The sequence below is a fragment of the Ailuropoda melanoleuca genome, chromosome 15 (assembly GCF_002007445.2).
Source record: "Ailuropoda melanoleuca isolate Jingjing chromosome 15, ASM200744v2, whole genome shotgun sequence".
NCBI classification, from domain to species: Eukaryota; Metazoa; Chordata; class Mammalia; order Carnivora; family Ursidae; genus Ailuropoda; species Ailuropoda melanoleuca.
In genome coordinates this window covers 74,567,683-74,585,126 of record NC_048232.1, presented here as the reverse complement: position 1 = coordinate 74,585,126, position 17,444 = coordinate 74,567,683, and positions in this window count along the sequence as shown.

Below are 17,444 nucleotides of genomic sequence, written 5' to 3'. Positions count from 1 at the left end.
GGGCACGAAGTTTCAGGTGGCGAAGATGAAGACGTCGTTGACGGACGGTGGTGATGATTGCATGGCAGGGTGAACGTACTTCATGCCGCCAACAGTATACTGAAAAATGATTAAAATGGGGGGCGCCTGGGTGGCTCAGTTGGTTAAGCGTCTGACTCTTGGTTTCGTCTCAGGTCATGATCTCAGGGTCCTGGGATGGAGCCCCCAGTGGGCTCTGTGCTCAGTGGGGAGTCTGCTTAGGATTCTCTCTTCCTCTGCCCTTCCCCCTGCTTGCGTGCAGCCTGTCTCTCAAATAAATAAATAAATCTCTAAAAAATGATAAAAACCAGTGAATTTTATGTTATGTAGATTTTGTTACAAACAAAGTAACAAAACTAGGGAAGTTAGAACAATTATTAACAGCAATCGCTATTAATTTTATTTTATGTCCTCAACACTCTTGCCTTCCCTTAGCCAGCACCATGCTGGGTCCTCAGTACGTGAAAGCCTCAAACGAAGCAAACCAAAAAACACTCACCGAAGAAACAAAAAACATGGTAGTTATAAGATCTTCTCTCCCTCTGTCTTCTTTCTCCATCTCCTTCTCTTTCTGGAAAGCAGGTCCTACATCTTTTCATTGGTTTACTCCCAGGGCCTCGTCTTGGTGCCAGCATACAAGGATTTTTTTTTTCAATGAACAAATAATAAAGGCTATTTCTAGGGAAGCCTTGTCTCTGCCCTACTATTTACACTCCTAGAAATGGATCTTCAGGTGACCAGTGTGTTACATAAATGCAACAGAGCAATGAAAAAGTGAATAAAGGAGACAGCTCCTCTCTCCCTGCGGGGTCAGAGCTATCTGAGTTTATTGAGAGAGAGCCCAGTAGGTGAAAAATCAAAAGCTTTGGGGCAGAGGAGCCAGGACTTTATGAGAGAAGAGCAAAGTCCTCACCCCTTTCTACAGACGCTGAGTCCTTCATCACTAACCAGAAAAACAGATAAGTGTCCTCTCCAAGATCCCAGTCACTTCCAGAGGGACTGGCTTCATTCCCTTTGAATTACATAAGAGGCTTTCCTGGCACTTTGGTTTATTCACTGAACATTCCTTTGAGATGTTCTAATTCTGGGACACACAATAATCACTTCTTGGTAGATCAGGATTTATTGTAGGGTTTGAGAGCTAGTGTCTTAAAATCCTGGGACCCTGGAAGGAAAGACCTGTTTGGCTGTTGGGCATCTTTTCACAGAGCATTTGGAACCCTTGTGGCCCTTTCTCATCTTGCAAACCATGTGACTATCTTTGGAGTGAGAGGAAAATGGAAGAGCAGAATTGGGGTCTTTGGCCTAGTTGACAATGAGTCATTGCCCCATTTTATCCTTAACAGGGTCTGTGTTACTGCACCTTTCACTAACCATCTTGGCACACCAGGGTTGCCAACTGTCTTAGTGTAACAATGACCTGAAAATTTAGGGGCTGAAAACAACAGCCATTTATTTAGCTCATGAGACTGGATGTGACTGGTGGTTTTACTTCTCTGGGCTAGTGGGACTTAGGGCTGTTGGCTCATGCATCTGTGGTCAGCTGCACGATGGCCTGGGGGCTGCCTGGGATAAAATGGTGTCAGTTGGGTTGGCTTGTGTCTGCTCCATGGGCCTCCCATCCTCCAAAAGCCTGGCTGAGCCCTGGCTTATTCCTGTGGCAGTGACCCAAGGCCTCAAGGGAATTAAAGTGGAAAGGGTCACTTGAGGTCCAAGCTTGGAACTAGCTGCCATCACTTCCACTGCATTTTATTGGCCAAAGCAAGTCTTAAAGCCAGCCCAGATTCAAGGAGTGGAATGATTGCAGGCCTTTCCCCCCCCCCCCCCAAACAATCTACCATTCTAACTGTACAAGTTTACTATCATCTGGGCTATCACGTGAATGGGAGAAATAATGAGATAGCACTCAGCACAGTGCTTGCCGTTAGTCATGCTCAGGAAACATTGAACAAATACATAGAAGCATCTATTAAGCAGAGGATACAGTAGTAAGAATAAGATATCGTTCTTGCCCTTGAGAATCTCAGAGCCAAGAAGGAAGACAGACTCATAAACAGGTCATTCTAATACAGTGTGGTCAGTGTGGTGATAGCAGTTCATGGGGAGTGTTGCAAACACCAGTAAGACAAGGGCTCCCCTCATCCAGCCTGGGAGCGGGGTGGGGCGTAGCAGAGCTGGAGGCAGTCAAGTGGAGTGGTTAAGGTCATGGTTTCCAGCCATTTTCCCCAAGTTGAAATCCAGCACTGATCTAGCTGTGTGACCTTGGATAAGTCACTTGACCTCTCTATGCCTCAGTTTCTTCAACTTTAACATGTGGATATTAAAAGTAGTGCCTACCTCATAGTGTTTGCATGAGTTTTAAATGAACTGTTGTTTGAAAATCACTTATAAAAGTGACTAGCACGTAATAGACATTATGTGGGTGTGAGCTATGATCATTAAGTATTTTTCATAATTAGCAGCTCTTAGTCAGATGGGGGCCGGGGAGAAGTCAGCGTATTCTCGGCGTTGGGGGCTTGGTGAGACCCTACCCAATTCTCCCCTTCGCTTCATGCACCAACTGAGAAATGAACACAGCGATCAGATAGAGGTGAGGTCGGTTTCATACCAGGAGTGCTGAGCTGGAAATCTCAGCCTGGGCTTCAGACTGGTGTGGTGGGCCTGCTCCTTTGCTCCGCTTGTAGGTTGGCTTCCGCACCCTTCTGCAGGGGGTTAAGTCCTACTCTGGTGAGTTTATCATAGGGTGGTAAGAGAGGAGAAAATCAACTTGGGTTGTATGCAGGCACACAGGTTCCCTGGAGGGACCCCACATGGGACAGTCCCCATTTTCCTACCTCCCCACTCAGACAGCTGGGGACTGTGGAGGGAGGAAGTGATTTTTCAGTGCTCTTCTTTCCCAAAGGATGAGGGAAAGCCTTCTTGATCACATGCAGACGTGAGAAGTGGTACAGACTGTATCTTTATCGATCAGATAGTCATTGTCCCCCTACTTCCCCATGGGAGGACTGTATACTCTTGCCTCATGGATGTTTGCTCCCCAGTGGGACTTGCACAGGCCAACAGAAGGGAGCAGGGTGAAGTATATCACATCCGGTCCAAGGCTTGAAATGCGCTCCTGTGTGGCTTGGTCTCCGGAGCATTCGCCCCTGTCTTGAGATCAACATACCCCTCATACTTCTCTTTCAACCTGGGGCCTGTGATGAGGAGACACGTGCGACAGACTTGCACCTGGCCCATGGCTTGGGTTCAGCTGGGCCTAGCAGAACCGCAGAGGACAGGGAAGCCCACACGAGAAATAAACATGTCTTGTTGTAAGACCCTGGGATTTTGGGGGGTCGTTTGTGACTGCAGGGAAAGCTGACTAGTAAAAGTGTGTCATAGGCCAACGTCCCTCAATCACAAAACGGGAGGAAGGGCATGAGCAAGGACAGGAAGCCACAGGCAGCTCAGGGATGCTGGAGCTGCATGAAGGGATTCATGGCTGGAGAGCAGGCAAGGGATAGTCTGAAGAGGATAGGCCTCAGCGGTTAAGGTCTTTGGGGTTAAACTGCAGGAAATGGGAGTTATTGAAAGGTTATTTAGGACAGCGATGTGAGTAAAATTTGAACTTTAACTCAACCGTCTGAATAATTACGAAAGGTCCTAAGATGCATTGGAGCCTCTGAAAACAAGTGAGACTTAGATCCTACTTTAAGTAGTGGGGGAAGTTAGGGGGGCCAGGTCCAGTTGGAATTTAGGTCTTGAACACTGTCCTACCTGGATGTGTCCATTGGAAAGGAAAAGGGAGAAGTGAGAGCAGGTTTCCAAGTCAAGCTATGAAATAGGTTTGCTGTGGGAAGACCACTGGACACAGAATTAGAGAAGGTGAGTCTCTGTTCTGTCACTTGCTTAATGTTACTGATCTCATGGCATTCCTTTTTTTTTTTTTTTTAAGATTTATTTATTTATTTGAGAGAGAGAGCGCACTGGGGGAGGGGCAGACAGAGAGGGAGAGAGGAATCCTCAAGCCGACTCCCCGCCGAGCACAGTTTAACCCAGCAGAGCACTGCTAAGCAACAGATCTAGGATCAACACATTAGAGTTTGCTTATTTGCATATAGCCAATCAGAGCCAGAGCATGAACACCAGGGAAACCAATCACAGAAAAGGAGCTCCTCACCACGGGAACCGAGCTTTCACAGTTCGATGGCATTTGCTGGCCCTGCAGGGGCTGTACTGGGCACGGTTGCACCGGTTCCCCACTGTCGAAGTAACTCTGAAGGTCTGTGGCTGGAGGTTCTGGATCGTGCTCTGACGAGAACTCTTGTACCAGATCCAACCGACAGTGACGGCTGAGAGAGCTGCTGAGATGTGAGAGAAGACATCCATTCCTACAGGTGAGCAGATCTGACAGGTGCCGTCCTGGACGTTAAGGAACATTAGGTCCTTTATCCCATAGGAACATATGTATGCACCTTCATAGGAAGGTTTAGTCTAGGCAGTTTAGATAATTTTGTATTGGAAAATCTTTTAATGTTAAATAATCTTAATTGTGTGTGTGTGTGTGTGTGTGTGTGTGTGTGTAATCTGAAAAGCAGCCTCTGATGGGTTTCTACTTATGAAAGACCAGTGGAGTGAACAAAACACAGCTCACTGTAGCCTTAGACCCCTGTGGCTCTGACAGGGTGCTTGTTAATGGGGACTATGCCAGACACTTCGGTTAGAGGAAAGAGCGTGGATTTTGTGGAGACCACTGTCTCTACTATGCTGTCATCTGTGGGTTTCACTCAAGAGGCCACAGTCAAGGCTGGACTCTACGAATCCAGGAAAATGCTCTCAGAGGCCACATGCCACTTATTTGCACAAATAATGGGCAGTTCTCCTTTACCTGTGTGGACACTACTCAAGCTTATCTAATTCTATAATTAGAGTTTTATCCTTTTGGCTAAATTGTGTCTTATTAAAGTACATTCCTTGGAGAGTGAACCTTTACACTTAATAACCACAAAAGGGAAGTTTTCATGTTGCCTCCTCTCATTGGATGCCCTTGACAATCCAGTAAGATAGGTTTGACAATTGCACCTGTTTAATTGATGAGGAAACAGAATTTTGGGCAAACAGAAGCCAAAATTTAAAACCGTGGCTTGGATGACAAATTTCTATGGATGAGGTAGGCTCTTGGGCCCCACATTGTTCATCTGTAAATTGGACACAATAATGCAATAGTACAGCTCTCCTGGAGGTTATCAAGAGGACAGAACGAAGCATACTACTTTTTCCTTGTTAGTTCATTCATTCACATTTAGCAAGTGGTTCACAGCATCCTGCTCTGAGGGACAAAGGGCTACCAAGATGTCTGAGGAGAAATTGGGGCCACAACAAGCAAAAATGACAATATTCCCCTTTATTTGAGCCCTTATTATGTGCCAGACATAAAGTACTTTAATATAATCCCCTTTAAATTATATTTGGTAGGCATTATTCCAGTTTTGTAGATATAGAGGAGACTGAAGCTCAGAGAAGTTAAGCAATTTGCCCAAGGTCACACAGCTAGCCATGGAGGGGCCTGGGACATGACCCATACCTGACTCGGGGGCTTTCATTCTCAATATACACGGCCGCTCCTGCGGCCTCTCTGTGCTTTATTTCCTTCGGCTTTGGCTGGGCCTGTTTTAGATAGACACAGCTGGGTGCTAAGGAGCCACACGGTCCAACGGAGATCTGAGCCAGTAGGTGGGCCCATGACCCAAGCAACTGGATGAGAGCTGCTGGGACATTTTAGGTAAAGGTCTTGGGGCCCACATTCTGGACAATTGCCATATTCTTGCCAGGGCTAGGCGTGGACGGAGTGGGCTGGTCACCATCTCCTGCTTCAGCAGCAGATCCTTGCCTCCCTTCCCCAACTACCCAGGTGGCTGCCATGGTCCATACTGTCCATGTCAGGATCTGGTCCTTTGGGCCAGAGTCCACTCATCACCTGCACTATGGCTACTATGAGCGGCTGGTACTGCTACTGAGGAGAAAGCCTGCTGGTAGCCTGAGAAGGCCAGGGGTGAGGCTGGAGAGGACTGTGGAGTGGACAGGTTAATTTCCCTAACCGCCCTCCCAGCATAATGAAGGTGCTGAGAGTCCCATCAGCTCCCCTTTCAAGAGAACATGGAGGTGGCTGCTCTTTAGGAAAGGGCAGGAGCCCAAGCTGAAGCCAGACTGGGTTTTCTTGTCCTGTCCTTTTCTCAGCTCTTCATTTTGGCTCCCAGTACTCTAATCTGGACACTGAAAACTCGTGGCATTCCATTTCATTTTAGACAGGAGGTGGAGATCACACAGCTAACCACATACCAAGTATTGTATGAGTGGCTTTCTCACACATGTTCTTCTTTTTTTTCATTTGGACTCTGAGTATATGACGAAAGGTATCATTATGCCCATTTAGTAGATGGGGAAACCAAGGTCCAGAGGGACGATGTGACACAGTGGAAAGTGTACAGGACGGGGAGTTGGAAGACGGGGACCCTAAACTGGCTCTAATCTCAAAAACAACAGTGGACACAAATGTGGAACATTTTGCAGTGCAGAGAGTTTTTGCATCTAGCTTTTTAGCTCATGCACACAACAAACCCCACAGGGAGTTTTATTTATTATTATTGTTGTTATTGTTATTATTATTATTGTTTTTGCTTGAGGATAAGTAATATGTAATTGTATTTAATATTTTTCTTTTGCAGAACAGATTAATTAGAGACATTGAGAAGCACACCGTTTTATGGTAAAGGAATTACAGGGAGTTTTTTATTATTAACCCCCATTTTGTAGATCACACAGTCGGTGACAGACCTGGTCCTCTAACTTCATATTCCATTTTTCCCCCCATCACATCACTTCTTTTTTTTTTAAGATTTTATTTATTTATTGGACAGAGAGAGACACAGCGAGAGAGGGAACACCAGCTGAGGGAGTGGGAAAGGGAGAAGCAGGCTTCCCGCTGAGCAGGGAGCCAGTGCGGAACTCGATCCCAGGACCCGGGATCATGACCTGAGCTGAAGGCAGATGTTTAAACGACTGAGCCACCCAGGCACCTCTCCCTGAGTTCCCCAAGTTCTTTGAGTCTCTATCCTAGGAGCTGGTAATTTTTCATAAAGTGCCGGGTAGTAAATATTTTAGGCTTTGACAGTCATATAGTCTCTGTCAAAACACTCAATTCTGTTCTTATAGCTTGAAAGCATCCGTAGATGTACATAGATACAGGTGGGGCTGTGTTCCAATAACTCTTTATTGATGAAAGCACTGAACTCTGAACTGCACATAATTTTCAGGTATCATAAAACATTGTTCTTATTTGATTTTTTCCTATCTTTATCCATGAAACTGGGGAGCAGTAATACCTCTTTCTTAGACTTGGAGGGATGCAATAAGACCATGAACTTTGCACAGAGTACGTCATTGCCCTGATGTCATCCTGTAAGAGCATGAACTTCCCTGGGCCTTAGTTTTCCCATCTATAAAAAGGGAAGGGTTGGCCACTTGCTGCCATAACAGTCTATGAATTTCTGCCAAATTGCTTCTTAATGAAGAGCTTTGACCGCTTGCCTTCTTCCTGTCGTGAGGGCATCCACGCCTCCTGGATTTCTGCTGAATATTTCCACCCCACCTCGGTTTTGCCAACTTCTTTTTCTCAGTCCTGGTAGTTAGATATTTTGTGCCTTGGCTCGTGGGAGCGAGCCTCTGTTGATGGAGTTTCTAATGGGCAGAGACTCAGCCACTTGGTGGTGCTGTGGGAAGATGTTTTTTTCTCCTAAAGCCACCTGAATGTTTCTCCCAGAAGACTCCAGGAATAAAGGTAGGGGCGCCAGAAATGGTGCTTCAGGGGGAAAGGGGTGTGGTTCACGGCTGTGCACGTGTTTCCAGCATTTGTCTACACCACGTTAATAGAGGCAGTCGGGGTTCTGTGGTCAGAGGTTTCAGGGATCCTGAGCTGGGCACTTGCATTGGAGGAGCGAGGGACAGACAGATCTGGGGAGGCTCCTGACCCATCCAAATTCCCGGTGTCCCCTTCTGTCGTGCTGGGGGAGGGAGCCTGTCTCCGTCCGCCTCATATATAACATGCACTTTCTCTTTGGAGCCATTAAATGTACAATTAACTGGCCTTTATCTTTCAGTGAGGTGACTCTTTGTGACTTTTTAAAAAAATTTTATTTATTTATTTGACAGACAGAGAGAGAGAGAGAGAGAGCACAAGCAGGGGGAGCAGCAGAGGGAGAGGGAGAAGCAGGCTCCCTGCTGAGCAGGGAGCCCAATGTGGGGCTCGATCCCAGGACCCAGGGATCACGATTGGAGCTGAAGGCAGACGCTTAACCGACTGGGCCACCCAGGTGCCCCTTTTTGTGACTTTTATAGAACTGCTGCTTGTGAGATACGATGTCCCTTGGATGCTACCTGCGGTGTAAGACACAGACCTGAGTGTGAGTTCGGGCTCCTCCTTCGTGGACTGTGAGACCTTCGGTAAGGCCCTCCATCTCTTAGGACATCCCATGAAATGTGTGTGTTGTGGGCAGGGGGGGGTGGATAAAAATATCTAATCCCAAGTAAAGTATCATTGTGAGATTTAGGAGAGACGGCGACGCGACGCGTGTGTGAGTGTTTTGTAAACTGTAAAGCACCACATCAGTGGGAGGTATCAGACGCTTCCCGAGGGCTGAGGACCGTCTGATATCACCCCCTATCCCCAGCCCAGACGCAGTGACTGCGTCGTGACTGCGTCGTCAGCGATGATCAAACACCACGCGCCGGCTGAATGAATGAACAGGTGGACGCAGAGCGTCATGGAGGGTGAGCCAGATTGGAGATGTGCCTGTTAAATTAAGGATTTCAGGGGGTGAGGCCAGAGAGGGAGCAGGAGAAGCAGGCCCTTGGGAGGAATTTGGGGCTTGCGGCTCCTCTGCGGGGGGGGGCCGCTAATGCACCCCTCACCAGCTGGCCGCCTGGGCAGCCTGGCTCCACTTGGGCCCAGCTGCCAGGTGCTGCGCCATCTAAGGCCCGGGAGACTGCTCCCGAGCAGGTGGGCCAAGCGCTGCTGCCGTCACAGGCGGGCTGGTGACTCGCGTGGAATGCTTGCGTCTCGTGCCTGCTTTTTGAGCCTAAGTCCCTGGAGACAGTAAACAGAGCGGCTGCGGGCCTGACACGGAGCTGCCCTGGGTCTCCGCGGGGCAGGGCTGAGGGACCTGTATCCCAGGGTTAGAAATACAAATACAAACAGCACAGGTAAATATAGGTAATCGGGTAGGAAATCTAGATCCCAAGACTATTTTTTCCCGACCTAGTTTTTTTGTTTGGGACAGAATCACTTGGGGAATTGTAATTGCTTTACACGGTTGGTATAGACCTGATAGAATGAACCTAGTATTATTATTTAAGCAGAATAAGAACAGCTACATTTTGTCAGTGCCCGTGTAGGCACCATGCTAAATGCTTCAGAGACATCATCTCAGTCCTATAAGCACTAACCCCTGTAGGATCATAACACACAGCTCTGTAAGGTAAATATTACTATACACCCGTTTTACAGATGAAGGAACTGAGGTTTAATCTTTAATTGTTTCTTGGGATCATAGAGCTAGCAGATGAAAAGCTGGAACTCAAATTATTCATCTAACCATTTATTCATTCCATGTGTAATTACTGAACACCCGTTACAGGCTAGATACTGGGGATTTATGAGAGAATCATATAGATAAAAATCCCTGCTTTCTGGGACAAACACAGCAAAGAAACAGATTGTGTAATACGGTACATGCTAGTGAATGCGATGGTGAAGATGAAAACGGGTAAAGGTGGGGCAGGAGCCCCAGCGTCGGGATGGTGCTGGAGAGGATGGGCTGCAGTGTTAAACAGGGTGGTCAATGAAAACCCCACTTTGCTTTGACATCTAAGCCAAGAGTTGAATAGGCTGGGTTGCTGAGCTGCATGGATCAGAGAGTAGAGCTTTGATGCCTTTGAACTTTGTCCCATGGGACAGCTTGAAAAATTGGAGTCCAAGAAAGATTTCTATGGATTCACCTTTCCCTTAAGATCCTTCTCTCTTTCCGGGGCTCTGCATTTCCAGAGTAAGAAATAGGAAGGTAAACTAGGGGGAGTGTATAGTTAGTAAAATTCATCCATCCACCCATCCATCCATCTTTCCAGTGTTTATATATTACAAGCCAAATCTATACGTCTATTAGAATAAAGAATAGGATCAGATCTCTTCTATTGGAAACAGTAGCCACCAGTGATATGCGGGCACTTGAAATGAGACTCTGTAACTGGGGAACTAAAAACTAAATTTTACGCAATTAACTGAAATGTAAGCTAAAAAACTCCAGAGCTGTGTAAAATATTTTTCTGTGAAATACAACCTTATTGTTTCACTAGGGTATATTTCAGTTGAAAATTTAGCTCTAAATTGAGGTTTTCTGTAAGCGTAAACTATGACAATGGATTTCAAAGATTTCGTACAGATGGAAGTATGTAAACTGTCTTATTAATGGGCTTTTATATTGATTACATATTGAAATGATCTTATTTGGGGCACATTTGGTTAAAGTACACTAATAAGATTAATATCTTTCTTTTTTTTTAAACTTGTTTTTAATGTGGCTGCTAGAAGAGTTAAAATGCCATATGGGGCACACATTATATTTCTGTCGGGCAGTGCTGTTCTCGCGCTGGCCATCCTGGAGTTCCCAGGCAACTGGGCAGAGCTGGACACATAGCTGAATCATTGTAATACCATGAAGTAAGTGCTGTAAGAGACCCAGGAACTGAGTGCCCTGGGGACAGAGAACTGAGTCTTTAGTCCTGTCTAGCACGGCATCAGAGGGGAGGTGATGTCTTAAGCTAGGTCTCCAAGATGAGTAGCAGTTTGTTATCTGGAGGATGGGAAAGGGAGCATCCGAGGCATTGGGCACAGTGTGTGCAAAGGTGGAACAGCATGAAACAGAGGTGTTCCTGGAATATATGGTGCTTGGCGGGAGGAGGTGGCATGGATATGGATCACGAGGGTACCACTAGGTCTGACCACGTGGGGAGGGGGCAATGAGCATGAATCAGCAAGAGAAAGGTGCAATTACTGGGCACTAGCCACTCTGCTGGGTGCTCTCTCCTACATTAGCTCATTCGCTGACTCCACGCATATTTGTTGAGTGCCTACTAGGTGCTAGGAATTGTTCTGGGTGTTGAATATATAGCAAGGAGCAAGACAAACAGAGTCCCTGCCCTCATGGTGCCGACGCACAGGTGATAACATCCAGGACAAGGGGGAAAGAGAACCAACAGGTCAGAGAGCTCCAGCGACTTGGGCACGTCATACAGCTGGTAAGCGCTAAGGTCAGGATTCTAATCCGGGTCTTTTTGACGCCAAGGCCAGTGCCCTTGCTACCCTGTGATGCTTTCCCCAGTGAGCAACAGGCTAAGAGTTTGGACTTTGCCCTCAAGGCCACAGGAGATCAGCAGAATCCTAGGAGAAGGAGACACGATGTGTGTTTTAGGAACGAACCACAGTGAGCACAAGGAGGAAGGCACTGAGGTGTTATATGTAGTTCTCACAGACGCCTCTCCTTAACCTTTTTCAGAGCCCCATGCCCCCATCTCTTCCCTCCGTCCCCAAGTCTATTTTTAATACAATGGCTGGAGGGAGACTTTTCAAATCCAAGTCTGATGATGTCACTGTTCTAATCAGAATCAACCAATGGCTTCCTGCCTGAGTCAGTATAAAACCCGGAGTTCTTCCATCATTCCACAGAGCCTACAGGATCTGGTCTTCCGGTAACTCTCTGACCTCAAAAGCTACTACTCTCCCCTATTTCACTTCATGTGCTGTTTCATGAGCATGCCAAGGGTATTCCTGCCTCAGGGCCTTTGCACTTATGAGGCTCTATGCAGGGGAGGCTCTTCCCCCAGATATGCATATCATCCCTCAGATATCCAGATTGTACACACACTCACTTTCTTAGGGCCTCTGCTCAGATGTCACCTTGTCAGAAATTCTTCTCCCTACCACCCTCAACATGTTCTGCCTCTTTGACTTCATTTATTTTCACCAGCCCATACCATTACCCGACAGGAAATACATTTATTTGTCCATGGCTCACCGTTTATCTGTAAACCTGATTGAAGGTGGGGACTTTGTTTTTGTTCACTTTTGTATCCCCAGCACCTAGAATTGTGATGGGCCTGCGGTAAGTACTTAGCTAATACGGTTGAGTGTATTCACCCATCCAGGGAGCAACATGTAGAAATGAGCTCCTTATATCTCCCCCACCCCTACATTGAACCCCCCTCCCCCCGCATTTAACCTCAATGAAACCCAAAGTTTCTTCCATTGCAGCCGATTAGAGTTATTCTCCCACATGACCCCAATGTGTCCCTGCAAGGGACATGTTTACTCTCGACTTTCTGGCAGCCACCCTTTCCAGGGGTGGCAAGGTGTCATTTCTCACTCTGAAGTCCTGCCGGTGCTTCTCCTGGGATGGGGAATTTATCACATTTTGGTTTCTTTTCTCCATAAGGGAAACTTCCAGTGCCTCCCCACTGTTTTATTCCCTCACGGAGAAGCTATCTTATTTTTCAGTACAATGTTTAGGGCAGAGGAAACGAAGCAAATGGAACTATGGGCAGTCGTCTGCTTGCCCATGTGGGCAACAAAGGGAGGAGAAGAAGGCACGTGCAAGGGGTGTGAAACTGCCATCTCCAAAAGGAATCAAGAATTGTCAGGTCATCAGAGGGCATCTTGCTTGGTGATGTCACTCCACAGAGAGGCGAAGGCACCTGCTCGAGGTGGCATCCCCCGGGGACAGCAGGGACTAGAAGCCCTGTCTTGTCCTGTTGGTTGTCCCCATACTATGGTGGATGCCTGGACCGATGCGCTTCCTTCCCAACGGGGTCCTCTGCCCTCTCAGTCACCAAATAGATGAGACACGTTGCAAGTGAGCACTCAGTCTGGATTATTTCAGTTGAACCCTTGTCATAGCAACTGATTCAATTCATGATTCCGTGCCTGGTCTTCCCGTGTATCCTTGCATGCACAAAATAGAATATAACATAGAATAGGGAAGGTGGCAAATCATATTGAGAGCTGCCATTTACGGGGTGCCACTACTACCCCGTGCTGACCTTTTTATTGCATTAACTCAATCAATCCTCAACAAAAACCCTTTGAGCGGGGCATTATTAATGTCTCCACCTGAAAGGTGAGACAACGGAGAAACAAAGACCAAGTCGCCCAAGATCGCACACCGTGAAAGTGGTAGAGCCAGGATTTGGACTGAGCTGGTTTTGACTCTGGAGACTAGGCTCTTAACCACCCTTCTAACCGTTTCTCTAGCTGCTCAGCAGGGGAAGAAACACAGCTTTCTGTTTTGATCTCTGAGACACGTAATCCAGGAAAAACAAAAGAAAAACTCTGGCCCAAAATAATCTGCTTTCTCCTTAAGTCAGCAAGTAGACAGAAAACATATACGTGGCATTTTTGGTTCCAATTCTTCAGATGGTTGTGGTGATCTTCCATTTTGCTTTTCCTGCATAAATACAGACGTAGTGTAAGCTGTACGTACCAGGGCAGTACTAGCTGCTGTAACAAACAAACCCTCTAATTTCAGGGACCTCGAGGAAGGTTATTTCTCACTTCATGGACCAGTCCAATGTCCTGCCCAGAGGGTGGCTTCATTCAGGGACACAGGCTTCTTTTGTCTAGTGACATCACCGTGCACTGGTGCCTTGGAGTCCTCGGCTTCCAGCTAGGGATTTTTTAAACACCCTGGCCTAGGAAAAAGTGAACATCACTTGGCTCATATTTCATTAGAGAGAACTAGTCACGTGGCCAGGCTTGGAGGCAAGGGGAGCTGGGAGATCTATCCTCAGCTGAACAGCTGTCTGTCAGCTCCCCTGTGGAAGGACAAGCATGACTATTTGGTGGTTAGCTAGCAATCTTCTGCTGCAGTGAAGAATACGTATCTTCTCAGGTTGTTCTTTAGTGTAAGATGTCTGTCAGACAATATACTTACGTTAGAAATGACACAATCTGGGGTGCCTGGGTGGCTCAGTCGGTTAAGCATCTGACTCAGTTTCGGCTCAGGTCATGATCTCAGGGTCATGGGATCCAGCCCCGCGTCGGGCTCTGCGCTGGGCATGGAGCCTGCCCAAGATTCTCTCTCCCTCTCCTTCTGCCCCTCCCCCAGCACTCACACGCATGTGTGCACGCGCGCTCTCTCTCTTAAAAAAAAAAAAGTCACAATCTTAGGTAGCTTTCCAAAACCTCATCCAGAAAAATGGAAGATGAGTGTCAACCAAAGCACAGGCATTCATTGGTATGAACTGGGATGTCGGGTGGCTTGGAATGGGGCTCAGAGCAAAACCTGAGTCAGAGACTTGGGTTCAAATTCTGACTCGGGCAGTTACTGTCTGGTCATAGGCACCTTAACCTCTTTGAGGCTCCTTGTTCTTAACAGCCAAATGGGGCTCAGACCATCCACCTTATGGTTTTATGATGATGGTTAGACGCAGCACACATAAAGGTCCTGGCAGACAGTAGGTGGATAAATGATACTTGGTATTACTATGTTTTCTGAACAAATATTTCTCAAGAAAGCAAGCACACTTTCTTTTAAATTGCTTGGAAAATAGAAAAGTGTAATAAAGAACAAGTAACGAGCCTTATGTAAATATGAGCTGTAGGGCAGTGAGGATGCCATGCTTCCAACTTCGGATGTTATTACCTCTATCACGTAATGAAAGTGAAGCCAGAAATCAGAGTCTAATCAAATAAGTAGTATGATTAAAGGGCTTACAATGCCCTCAATGCCAATAGGAGTCATGCAAGATAAAGAATAAGTATAATAAAACAAGTATGATATTAATAGCCATGATTTATTGTGTGCGTATATTGTATCCTTTAATCCTTGTATGAGCCCTCACACGTATTATTGTTAGCACCCCTAATACCACCCCTAATATCACCCTAATAGCACCCCTAATACCACCTACCATTTTGAAGATTAGAGAATGGAGGCATAGACAGGGGAAAGAATTGTCCAAGGTGGTCAATTACTAGTGGCAGAACAGGGATTTGAACTCAGGCAGTCTGACGCTAGATCTCAAGCTAAATCAAGCAGCCTGGGATCTTGTCGGAGGAAATGCTTTATCTATGTGAAAACATTTGAGCATAATGCATGATAACATTGTGCTGAAGTGTGGCTCAAATTATAAATGCTATAGGAATTCAGTCTGGAGAGGAACTCCCAGCGCTTGGGTAGGACTGTGTGCCAGGCATTGTACTGGGTGTTTCCATCCTTCCCATTTAAGGAGACGTAGCATGGCATGTGTAGAAAGAGGAAGAGTGTGAGCTCTGGAACTGCACAGGTAGAGCTTAAATCCTGGCCTTGCTATTTAGGATCTGTGCGATTTCAGGCAAATTACTTAATTTTTCTGATATGGTGTCCTTAATTGAAAATAGAGACTATCACAGCCACCTTAGAGCGGAGGGTTTACTATTATCAAATAGTATCAGATACTATCATAAAATAGTATCAGGATAATATCAGAATAGTATCAGAATGCTATTCATTCAACAAATACTGATTAAGCCCCAAGCATTTGGGAGCAACAATATTACCCAGAATAAGCTACCTTATGCTGTTGTAACAAACAAGCCACAAATCTCACTGGTTTAATGCAACACAAGTTTAAAATGTGTTCATGCTACTTTTCTGATACAGGGTAGCTGGGCCTGCTCAGCCATCTCTACAGAGCCCCACGTGGGCTGGCGGGGGCTCAGCCGTTGCACTTCTTATGGTTGACAACAAACGATTGCCCAGATTGAACTTTTGGGATTGCCCATTGGCCCTTAGAAGTTTCTACCTGAAAGCAATGCATATCACTTCTGCTCTCATTCCATTAGCCCAAGTGAGTCATATAGGGTAGTGGATTCCTACGGCAACCCTTGGGAAGGAAAGAACCAGAAAATATTTGGTGAGCAGTTTCAATTCCCACCACAGACACAGTCTGTTTGCCTGTAAAACCAGATCTGCTAATCCATATTTTAAGGAGAAGAAACAGAGGCTCTGAGAGGTTAAGTCATTTGACCAAGGTCACACAGCCTGTCCACCAGGGAGCCAGGATCAACCCACACTTTGCTCACCCCAACTCTTAAATTTACATGCACAATGTCTACAGACTTTATAAAAAAAAAAGCAGAATTTGCTTTCAGAATGGGGGCAGGGAGGCCCTGCAATTGTGGAGGACAGCATAGGAATTGAATAGACATGGCCTTTGTCTTTGTATTATGCAATGACCAATGTGCTCTTGGGGATGGCAGGAAGGGGCAGAGAAGGGTTTATGTCAGCATCCTTAGAGGAAAAGTTGGGACAGATAAGGACAGATAAGGCCTGGAGTGTGGCAGAGGCATGGGTATGGGGGATATGATGATGGCAGCATTTTAGGCCATTTCTCTAGCAGGGGCGAGGGGGCTCAAGGGCAGGACAGGCTGTTGCAGGAGTCCAGGGTAAGGTGATAAAGGGGAGATGTGAGTGAAGACAGCAGGAATGCAGGGGGGGTGGACCTGAGAGCTGCAGAGGAAGGTCGAGAGGGGCGCCCTGGTGAAAAAGTAGAAACCAAAGGCACAAGACATTCTTCATACCTCACTCTTCCTATCCCAGTCTACTGCACCGTTATATATATATAAAAAAATCCCTAAGGCCTCTTTTTCTCTTGCCTTGCAGCTTCTGAGGAAAAGTGTGTGTGTGTGTGTGTGTGTGTTAGTGGGGGGGGAGGGGGCAGCTTCACCGCTGTCGGGCGCCCTTCCTGCCTGACCCTCAACTTGTGGGGTGCAGGCGCTGTTACCAACTCCAGGATCCGGCCTTTTCAGTCCAGGGAAAACTCCCAAGGCCCCAGGGGGCCAAGAGGCCTGCAAGTCGCCTCTTGCTCTGTAAGCTCCGGGCCCTGCTTCCTCTGAGGTCCCTGGTTCGCCCACCTCCGAAGGCAGCCATCGCGGACAGGGTGGGCGCCCGGCTCCGTCCCCGCGCCCATAGCGCCCCACGTCTTCCACGCCCCCAACTGTCCTTCCTTCTCTGGCTGCCCGAGTCCGGGCTGGTGTCGGAGGGCCGGCAGTCCGGCGGCGGGCCCCAGGTTCAGCCTCCCGGCCTCCCTTCCTCCCCGCCTCCGCCTTTCCTCGGCGAGGGTGCGGGGCCCGGCTCGAGGCGCCCCTCCTGCGGTCCTCGGCAGAGCGCAGCCGCCCCAGCCGGAGGAGGGGGCCTCGGAGGCGGGGTGCCAGCCCCGGCTGGGCGGGAGGGGTGCGCACTGCGGCGGAGGGGCCGTGACTCACCGCCTGTAACCCAACACCCGCCCTGCTCCCCTCCCCCAGCCTCTCCTCCGTCTCCGGCCTGGCGGCCGCGGCGACACCTAAAAGAAAATGAAGGGGC